We start from the raw sequence: 10,399 nt of genomic DNA on the forward strand, positions 1-10,399 counted from the left end.
CCCACCCTTCCCCCACAGACAGCAGAGAATACATTTCTAAAATTCAAGGTTATGATGTGATTCCCTTTTGACATACTCCAGTATAGCCCTATTGCATTGCTTTTCCTCTAACAGGCAGACACTGTTTTATCTGCCCAACTTCTCTTCTTATAAGAATATATTTCTGGACTATTCTTCTGGGAAGTATTCTCCTTTAGGCAGCTATCTTGCTTGTATTGGTAATTTTAACCTGTGTGTGTGTATGTGCGTGTGTGTGTGTGTGTGTGTGTGTGTGTATTTGTGTGTGTATGTGTGTGTGTATATGTGTGTGTGTGTGTGTGTGTGTGTTGACCCCCTTCCTCCAGAGAACCAATGACTACCATAACCTGTGCCCACAACTTCCTGCCCAGCTAGTCAGGGGCTGACATACAATCTGGGCTCAGTGGTATGAGTCTATCTGCTGAGAGCTGACTCCCAGAGCAAGGGAGGAGGCATAGCATCTCTGCAGGTGGAGATACAGCTGACATCATCCCACTTATGAGGGAGCTGTGCAGGTCAAACAGGAGCCCTGCCTACACATCATCCTGGTCCTGCCATTTTAGAATCTGCAGCAGCCCTTCCTTCATACAGCTCTCCCCTACAAAGAACACCATTCCCCTGCCAGGAGAGGGGGACCCCCTTGTGTCACACAGAGCCCAGTATTATCTCACCACACTAGGGCTCGCCCCTTGCATTCTATTCCTCTCCTTCATCAGCCTCTGTGCTCCTGCTGGCAGGAGCTGGCCTGTGCCACCCTTTGTTGTCTAGTACCTCTGTTTGGTAGATTTGGGGTTAGATAGTTTTTGTTTCAACCCTTTAAATCTTTATATTTTTCTCCCATGAGGTTTCAAAGGTTTCAACCAATTCATAACTGTGGTGATTTGAAGGACACAGAAGTCAGTGTGAAAGGACACTTGTCAAGGATAGAGGCAGAGATGTCACAGTAAGAAACCCCAGGTCCCTTCTGAGCAGAGGCTCATGGGATGTCCTAGAAACTACTGTTCATATGGGATGGATTTGTATGACAGAACTCTCCACACAAATGTGCAAGGGGCCAGTTCTTGGCTCCAATCTCCAGTAAATTCTTTCATTCACACCAATATCACCCTACCAAGCAGGTGGGACCTCTGTTTCCAGAGCTTAAGTTCTGTCTGTGACCTCTCAGATAGCCACATAGGTGAAAGCCTGCGGCAGGATCTTCAGGAGGTGAGGGCATCTTGGCAGTAGAGGCCCCGCAGCAGCACTGATGTTCTACCAAGAATGGGGAGAGACTGGTTGCTTTAATGATGTGAGCGTGCAGCAGGAAGGGCTGTGTGTAAACCAGAATAAGCCTCCCCAGGTCCCCAGAAACCAAGTCTGGTGCTTTCATGATTTGGCTCTTCGAGACTCAAAACTCAGAGGAGCAAATTCCTGTTATTTAGGCTGCCCAGGGTTCTATTCTAATCGCTCGGGCTGCCTAAGACAGATGTCCACATATAAATGTGAATTTTGCTCCTCACTCCATATCGTACACAAGAGCCAATTCCACGTGGACCCTCGATATAAATTTTCAGAGCAAAACAATAAAATTTCAGACAGGAACAGAAGAATATCTTCATGACCTTTGGGTAGGCAAATATCTCATAGGACACAAAAAGCATAAGTCACGAAAGGAAGAATGTAAGTTGGCCTACATGAAAATTAATAATGTTTGTTCAACCAAAACCAACACTGAGAGTGAAGAGGCAAACCGCAGGAGGATAGAGGAATTGGCCATGTGCACACTAGACTGCAGACTCGAAATCAGAATTTGGAAAGAATGCCTTCAAGCCAGGACGAGGAAGAGGAAAGACACAGCAGGTGAGGGAACAGAGAAAGGGTAGCAGGGCTTGAAGAGCTGCTTCCCAAAGGAGGGCATTCAAATGGAAACACGAACATTTGCGTCTAGTCACTGGAGAGTAGGAGTTAAAGCCACAAATGGGGCCTCCTGGTGCAAGCCTGCCATCCCAGCTGCTTGGTAAGCAGGAGCAGAAGTTCAAAACCAGCCTGGGCGATAGGATGAGTTCAAGTTCAAACTGGGTGACTTAGTGAGACCCTGCCTCAAAGCATGGAAAAAGGCCTGGACATAAAGCTCAGTGTTTGTGTGTGAGCCCCCTTTTCAGTCCCAGGACCACCAAAGCCAGGCAGGGTAGTGCCTATTTATAACCCCTATCCCAGTACTAGGGTCTGAGGTAGGATGATTAAAGGTTAAGGCCAAGCTGGGCAGGGGGCAGGCAGAGGCAGCAGAATCTCTGAAGAGTTCAAGGCCAGCGTAGTCTATCTATATAGTTAGTTCCAGGATAGTCAGAGCTACATGGTGAGACCCTGGTGGGCGGGGAGGCTCAAGGCCAATCTGGGCTATACAGACCTTGTTTCAGAAAACAAGAGAATTTAAAAGAGTAAAAAGCAGAGAAAAGAACTTAAAGCTATAGTGAGATAACAACACACACAAAAAAGAGAGTAAAAATGACCACAGGGATAAGTCTCAAGAGAATATCCACATTGCTGTGGGCAGTGGGGGTGGGGAGGGCATGGGGGGGTGGGAGGGTACTGGGGGTGGGAGGGAGTCTCCATCAGGGCATCATTAGCCAAGTGTGCGGTTTTTCCCCGTGATGCAACAAGAATAATCCTAGATTCCATTGGCTAGGGTCTACTACACCTTCAGCATATCAGCCTTGATGATGTAGGACTAAAACAGGAACAGGGAGACTGACTGAGCTCAGTCAGTCAACAGGGTCTCAAGGGAGGGAGTGGGCATTGAAAAAGAAGAAAAACAATTAGACAGCATTATAACATGACTCCAGCCAATGCTGAGGTTGAAGCAACTTTATTTCTCTTCAGCCTGCTTTTTAATCTATCAGTCGAGGTATATCCAAAAAACATAGTTCAAAGACAAAGTAATCAGGTGAAGTGGTAAACAAGGAGATCATACAAGATGGTAATTAAGTAAAATAGTAAGCCGAAGGGTCACACAAGGTAATAATTAAGCAAAGTGGTAAATAAAGCCCCATGATCACTGTTTCTTTTCTTCTTTTCTTTTCTTTTCTTTTCTTTTCTTTTCTTTTCTTTTCTTTTCTTTTTTTTTTTTTTTCCGAGACAGGGTTTCTCTGTGTAGCCCTGGCTGTCCTGGAACTCACTCTGTAGACCAGGCTATGATCACTGTTTCTAATATTCTTATCTAAACCCTTTTCCTTGTCCCAGCCCAGTGACAAATGGCAAATTCCTAGAAATGGCACCAAAAGCTCTCAACAGGAGACAAAACAGGGAAAATATACCTTGCAAGTTAAAAGTTCTGTTTGCAGACACCCCACCCCCCACCTTGTCACACGGCTGGCTGGGTGTGGGTGGTGGACAAAGAGCTAGCTGCCACCCAGGACGTGGAGGCTATGATGATCAAATATGATGAGATGGAGAAGTGGAAAACCAGGGTGGTGCATGTCCCATGGAGAGAAGTGGTAACAGGTGAGAGGGCTGAGGTCAACATGCTGTGACTACCCAGCAGGGTCCAGAGGCAGTGTGCAGCAGGCTTATGCAGACACAGACTCTGCCTCCCAACATGCTGCCTGGCTGTGCCCTGGGTCTGGGCAGTGAGACAAGGAGAGGTTCACTTTCTGGATTGGACCTCCATTGTGGTCTGTGATGCCACCAGAGGCCATGTTGTTGGCTGTGGTCCATGTTGCTGCCCAGGGCTGTGTCAAAGCCTGAGATCCACAGAGATGTGAGCAGTCAGTGTCACTGACTGAGGATGGCTTGGTGATGTCCTCAAACTTTGCTGCCTTAGGGGGACATGTCGATATGAGTGACACGTGTAGCCGCTTGAGGCCATGATGAGGCCTGGGCAGTCACTTCGGGCCGTGAGTGGATAGGTGGTCCAGATACAGCCAGAGACTGTGATGATGTCTGTTGGCCGTGGTTTTACTACCAAAGGCCATGCAGGTGTCTGTAGTCTGGGCTGCTGCCTGAAGCCATGTTGATGTTGTGCCAGGCAAATGTTATTGATTCCAAAAAAAGCACACACACAGGAGCTGATCCAATGCAACTCACAGCAGGGTTTTTATTCTAGTCAAGCTAGCTCCTCCTCCCCCCCCCCACCCACCCCCAAGGCACTACCGATACAAAGGATGGTTTTTGGTGGTGGTGGGAGCCACGAATGTCTATGGGGCAAGGCTTTATAGTAAGCAGCAAGCAGGGAATACATGTGCAAGCATCTAATTGGAAAGCTCCTGTGGCCTTTAACATAATTGGCTGATGAGGGAGTCATACCATAAACTTAACTTCTGCTCCCCTCTGTATTGTTGTTAGGCAGGGGTTGGGTTTGTAACAAACCTGAGGGTGCAGGTTTGTTGGGGGAATAACCAGGAGACACTGGTCTTGCTGGGGGTGTAACCTGGAAACTCTGCTGTTGTTGGGGCTTAGCCTAGAGACTGGAGCTAGGTGCAGGTTCTGTTGGGGGGCAACTTGAAAACTAATGCTAGGTACCAGCCCGTTAGTCTACCTAAGTTTAAACTTAGGTCAGGTTCTCTAAAATGGAGCCAGAATTTAAAAGCTTTGACATCTCACCGATATCCAAGGGCCTTGGTAAAATGGCCCAATCCCTTCCAGATGTTACTCTGCAGTCCTCACTGCTGTGTGGGAGCATGGTGGCCCTGCAAAGGCCCAGAGCTGACCAACTCAGCTACCACCCAGGCCCAGATGAAAGGCTTTGAGTTGCCCCACCTCAACATCTACCCCATCTATGAGCTACTATAGTATATGTAGAGAACAGTCCTGTAGAATTGTGGCCACAGGATGTCCATGTCTGTGGACATCAGCAAGCTATGTGAGAAGAGGCTTGGCAAGAGCCCGGTATTGAGGGTGTATCGGAGAAGCCAGAGGCCATGGACCAGTCCAATGACTCATTGCAATGGATATTTGCAAATAAAGCTGTTTGGGCAAAAGTGTATCCCACAGGAAGGACTGGGAAATAAGTCGGATTGATGTGAAATTCACAAAGAATCAATAAAAAATATTACGTTAAGAAAAAGTTCTGGGGCTGGAGAGATGGCTCAACAGTTACAAGCACTGGTTGCTCATCCAGAGGTTCTGAGTTCAATTTCCAGCAATCACATGGTGGCTCACAACCGCCATGAGGGGATCCAATGCCCTCTTCTGGTGTGTCTGAAGACAGTTGCAGTGCACTCACATGCATGAAATAAATAAATAAATCTTAAAAAAAAGAAAAAGAAAAAAGAAAAAAGAAAAAAGAAAAAGTTCTGTTCACAGCTAAGGCAGCTAAGAATAAGTTCTTGTTTGTCCTTGCGAGTTAAGGCTTCTAATTACAAGGGCACTGTGTTTTGCAGTTTGCTTTCTGTTAAATGGTTCTTAGCTTTAACATAAAAAAAAAATATATATATATAAATTCCTGGTCGGATTCCATGGGTTTCAGAGTTGCAGCCCCTTCTATTCTATTCCAGGGTTCTGCAAACCATCCTCATTCTGACTCCATATCCTTGGAGGACGTTGAGGTTTGCTATGGACACCCAGTGTGGTGCTTTGAATATGCTTCCCAAGGGAGTGGCACTATTAGGAGGTGTGGCCTTGCTGAAGTGGGTGTAGCCTTATTGAAGTAAGTGGGTCACTGTAGGGGTAGGCAATTAAATGTCCTTTATAAGAGTTGCCTTGGTCATGTTGCCTCTTTACAGCAATGAAAACTCTAAGACACCCAGTTACCCATTCAGGCTGCAGAGACATCCAGAGAAAGTAGGCAGGGAGTCTCTAGGTTTTGGGGATAGAAGGCAGGGCCTTTGGGAGGGTAGGTCCTTTAGCCCTACATGTCCAAGAGACTCAGAGCTTTCTGAGTTTGATAATATGGTGGTTTGAATAGTCACGTCCCAGTAGACTTACATATTTGAACACTTGACCCATAGGAAGTGGCACTATCAGGCAGTGTGGTCTTGTTGGAGGAAGTGTGTCACTCTGGGGCAGGGTTTGAGTTCTCCTATGCTCAAGCTACTCCCAGTGTGGCACACAGTCCCCATCTGCTGCCTGTGGATCAAGACTTAGAACTCCTGGCTCCTCCAGCACCAAGTCTGCCTACTTGCTGCCATGCTTCCTGCCATGATGATAATGGACTAAACCTCTGAAAGTGTAAGGCAGACCTAAATTCAATGTTTTCCTTCACTAGAGTGGCTTTGGAGTCAGGAAAGCTATTTCCAAACCCTGTGGGCAAGAGAGCATGCTTTCCACTTGGGTCCTGTGTCCATTAGCTGTCCCTCACTTTAACAAGCGCCTGAGGCTATCTACGTACATGGAGAAAGGTTGTTTTGGGCTCACAGTTTTGGCAGTGTAGCAGTGAAATCAGTTGTACCAATGATTTGGCCTGTGGTCAGGGAGCACATCCTGGTGGGAATGTATGGCAGAAAAAAAATCCATCCACTTCAAAGACAGGCTGTTGAGTTTTGAGAAGGAAGAAGAGACTGAGGTCCCCAAGGACACTGTCACCTACTAGGCTGTAGGGTCTGCCACCTCCTCATAGTAACACACTGGAGAGCAAGTTTGCACCCCATGAGGCTCTGGATACACTGTAGTCAACAACAGTAGGGTCCATGTGAAAAGGGTACCTTCATTGTGCCCAAGAGGCTGGAGACATTTCAGTGCAGCTAAGTCTTTTCCAAAGACGTTAGGAGTCTATGAGAGGAGGAACCTTATAGAAGACTGAAGAGAAGCCAATATGACAGATACATTTGTGTCCAGTTGTCTGAGCCGGAGAACAATCTTGCACTGGTCCATGCAGTCTGTGTTAACAGAGACCTCTGTTAAGCTGTATAAGACCCATGCCACCCGGGATGTCTTCCTTCCAGTGCCCCTTTCCTCTCTTGATAGACAGGCTGATAAGCCTAGCGAAGGTCCCTGGGTCTTTGGGAAAGTCCTCTGCAGAAGACATAAATAGACATAACTACAAGGAAGGAACTTTTGCTTTCACAGAGGAACACTCTGTTTTGGGGCATGTGTGTGTCTCTACATAGTAATAAGATTTAAGGACCTGCATGGTTAATTAAGTTTATGGAAGTTCCTTCTTACAGAACTTATTGGGGTGTTTAATACACACTGTCAATCACCAGGACAGAGATATTCATGTGGCCATAACTCAGGTATATTGTCCCCAGAGGAGTGTGTGTGTAAAAGTATGTGTGTGCATGTGTGAAAATGTGTGTGTGATTGTATGTATATGGATATGTGTATGTGTGTGCGCGCACATACATGTGCAGGCGCTCATAATATTGGTTCAGAGAGATCTGACTCCAAAGCAAGGAGGACTCAGACAACCATTCGTGCCTTGTGATTCTGGGGTAGGCCACAGAGGTCAAGGCTCTGAGTTTCCTGGGATATGTGATAAGAGGCTAGGTGATGTAGTTAATCCCACCATCAATCAGACAGGATGTAGAATCACCTACACCCCTAGGCTGGCTCCCAGGCCCGGGCAGCTGGACAGTCTGTTGTCCTGGGCATCTGTCCTAGTTAGGGTTTCATTGCTGTGAAAAGACAACATGACCACAGCAACTCTTGTGAAGGAAAACACTGAATTCCAGTACAAAGCAAGGAACATGCTCTTACAAGCTTCTTGACTCTGTCCCTTATCTCCTCCCTTGCCCTCTTCCTTCCTCCCTCCCTCAAGAGCTAGAAATGGAATCCGGGTCCTTGTACATACCGAGTAAGTGCTACTCCACTGAACTACATACTAAGCCCTTGCTTTTTTGAGACAGGGCTGCTCTGTGTACCCAGGCTGTCCTTGAACCCATGACCCTCCTCCTCTGCTTCCCATAGGCACTTCTTTTATGATGCTCCTTTCCAAGAGCAAGCATGGACTCCAACAAGGTGGTTAATTCAGGAACACAAATTGCTCTACTGGACACCACAGAATGAAGGGCAGTGGTGACAGGAAGTGGTTCAGCGTGGGAGGTGGGCAATGGCCTCCCTAAGATCCAGCCTGTGAGCTGTCTTGGGGAATCTTGAGAAGGAACTTGGACTGGCAGGTGAGCTGCCTTGGAAGGGGCTCATTTTGCTGGTTAGCTCAACTTGGAATGAGGTCTCAGTAGGGTGGCCTGAAGTGACAGGCTCCTCAGCTGGGGGGCCTGAAAACTGCAAATGAGACTTGGTTTGTGTCTCAGAGTTTCCTGGTTTTAGTTTTGGTGTGTTTTGATCAATTGTTTTCCAGTTTTGGAGAAGGCAATTTAAAGGCACTTGCACTGGAAAACATTTTAATTATTTAAACTTTGCATGGAAGAGGATATGTTGTTGCAAATCAGAAACACCCCAGGCATTAACGCATCTTTTTCTGGACATCAATCATTTCCCTGGGAGACCCTCTCTGAGGGAGAGGAAAAGAAAGAAGGGGAAGGAAGGAAGTGGGAGGGAGGGAAGGAGGGAAAGGCACACGCGCGCACACACACACACACACACACACACACACACACACCACAGAGACAGACAGATGAAGGGAGGGAAGGAGGGAGGGNGGGNGGGNGGGNGAGAGAGAGAGAGAGAGAGAGAGAGAGAGAGAGAGAGAGAGAGAGAGAGAGAGAATACTTGTGAGGTGAGAAACAGAGGAGGAAGTGCCATGTATTTGGAGTCAGCCTGAGCTGTTCAAGGCCAGCCTGGACTACATAGAAAGACTCTGGTCTCAAAAGTACTAAGAGCAGGGAAGTGGGGTGTTCTTAGCTGATTTGGCCTTGGAGCCAAGCAGGGAAAGAGCCAATAGGTGTGGACAATGGTTCCAGACAAGGGTTTGTGGGAAACAGGGAGGCCTTGCTCTAATGTTATTACCAATGCTGAATGGCCTTTCTTTGTTGTTGTTATTTGTTTGTTTTGAGACAGGGTTTCTCTGTGTAACCCTGGCTATCCTGGAACTCACTCTGTAGACCAGGCTGCCTGGCTGCCTCTGCCTCCCAAGTGCTGGGATTAAAGATGTGTTCCACCACTGCCCGTTTTATTTTATTTTTTTATTTTTAAAGATTTATTTATTATTATTATTCATAAGTACACTGTAGCTAACTTCAGACAGGCCAGAAGAGGGCGTCAGATCTCATTACGGGTGGTTGTAAGCCACCATGTGGTTGCAGGGATTGGAACTCAGGACCTTTGGAAGAGCAGTCAGTGGTGCTCTTACCTGCTGAGCCATCTCACCAGCCAAACTGAATGGCCTTTCTACATTCTGACACACTCAATCACTGAGTCCGAGTTTGTCCCATTATTATGAGAGTGCATGCTCAGGATAACTGTTCTAGCCACTGCCTCCTAGGGAGGGCAAGGTCCCCCACTGCTGCTCAGGCTCTCTCGCTCACTCACTCTCCTTTGAAGCCAGATGGATCCTCCTCCCTGGGCCTGGGCCCGGGCCCTGCAGGATCCCTGCACGGGGTGGGAATACAGATAGATGACAGGAATCTGAAACTTCCCAGGCCTGTATGCTCAACAGGCAAATGGCAGGCCATCATCACCATGTGGCTGGCAGCAGCTTGAGAGCTGAGTGGCTGCATCCTGGGTCTCCATGGCAGCTGGAGCAGAAATTAAGCACCTCCCTGTAGAGCCCCTACTGCAGAGGGGTGAGCAGAAACCAGAGCAATGCACTTGCACATTGCACTCCTCCGTGTCCCGCAGTTGCCCTGTGGCAGTTCCTTCTTGGGGGGTCAATTCTCCTGAATGGATCCAAGCTTCCTTAATGTGCCCAAATCCAGTCTTCGGGCTGGCTTCTTGTCTGTTATTCAGAGACCTGGATTCCTTAGTTCCAACAGCTGGCATCTGTGTAGGACAAGACTGTCATCTCTGAGGCAGGGCAGAGTTTCAGGCAGTTAGAATTGGTTTTCTTTCTTTTCTTTTCTTTTTTTTTTAAATTAGGGGACAGCGTGAAGGCAGTCCCCCACTACCACAAATTATGCAGTCGAGTTTCCTGCATTTGGGGAAATCGCAGGGGTCAGCACATCCCGGGTGCAATGGATAAGCCTCGCCCTGGGAAAACCACCTTCGTGATCATGGCATCTCCCCTGCCAGGTAAGTATTAGAGCTGGTTTTCACTTGGACCTTGCAGCTCAGCCAGTTGACTGGCCCATGGGCTCCTCCCTATGCCCCGGCTTCCACACTGTCTGGTCCCGAGGCTGATTTAAGTGTTGTGCCCTTATCAGCCTGTGGGTGGATCTCACCAAGTCACCATCTCTTTGACTTTCATTTGTTTTTCTAGATAGGGTTTCTCTGTGTAGCCCTGACTGTTCTGGAACTCGCTCTGTAGACCAAACTGGCCTCAAATGCAGAGATCCATTTGCCTCTGCCTCCTGAGTGCTGAGATTAAAGACACTAAACTGTTGGTTTGATTTTTTTTTTTTCCCTTCCTCCT

The 10,399-nt window shown here is 47.6% G+C and overlaps 1 non-coding gene across 1 annotated transcript; it reads right to left on the reverse strand.

Annotated features, from left to right (window-relative positions):
- Positions 1 to 9,903: 9,903 nt before the first annotated feature.
- On the reverse strand, positions 9,904 to 10,067 carry LOC115064448. The gene has a single exon (XR_003844299.1). It is a non-coding gene; the product is annotated as a U1 spliceosomal RNA (small nuclear RNA).
- Between the last annotated feature and the right edge of the window lie 332 nt (positions 10,068 to 10,399).

The sequence above is a fragment of the Mus pahari genome, chromosome 7, assembly GCF_900095145.1.
Source record: "Mus pahari chromosome 7, PAHARI_EIJ_v1.1, whole genome shotgun sequence".
Lineage (NCBI taxonomy): Eukaryota > Metazoa > Chordata > Mammalia > Rodentia > Muridae > Mus > Mus pahari.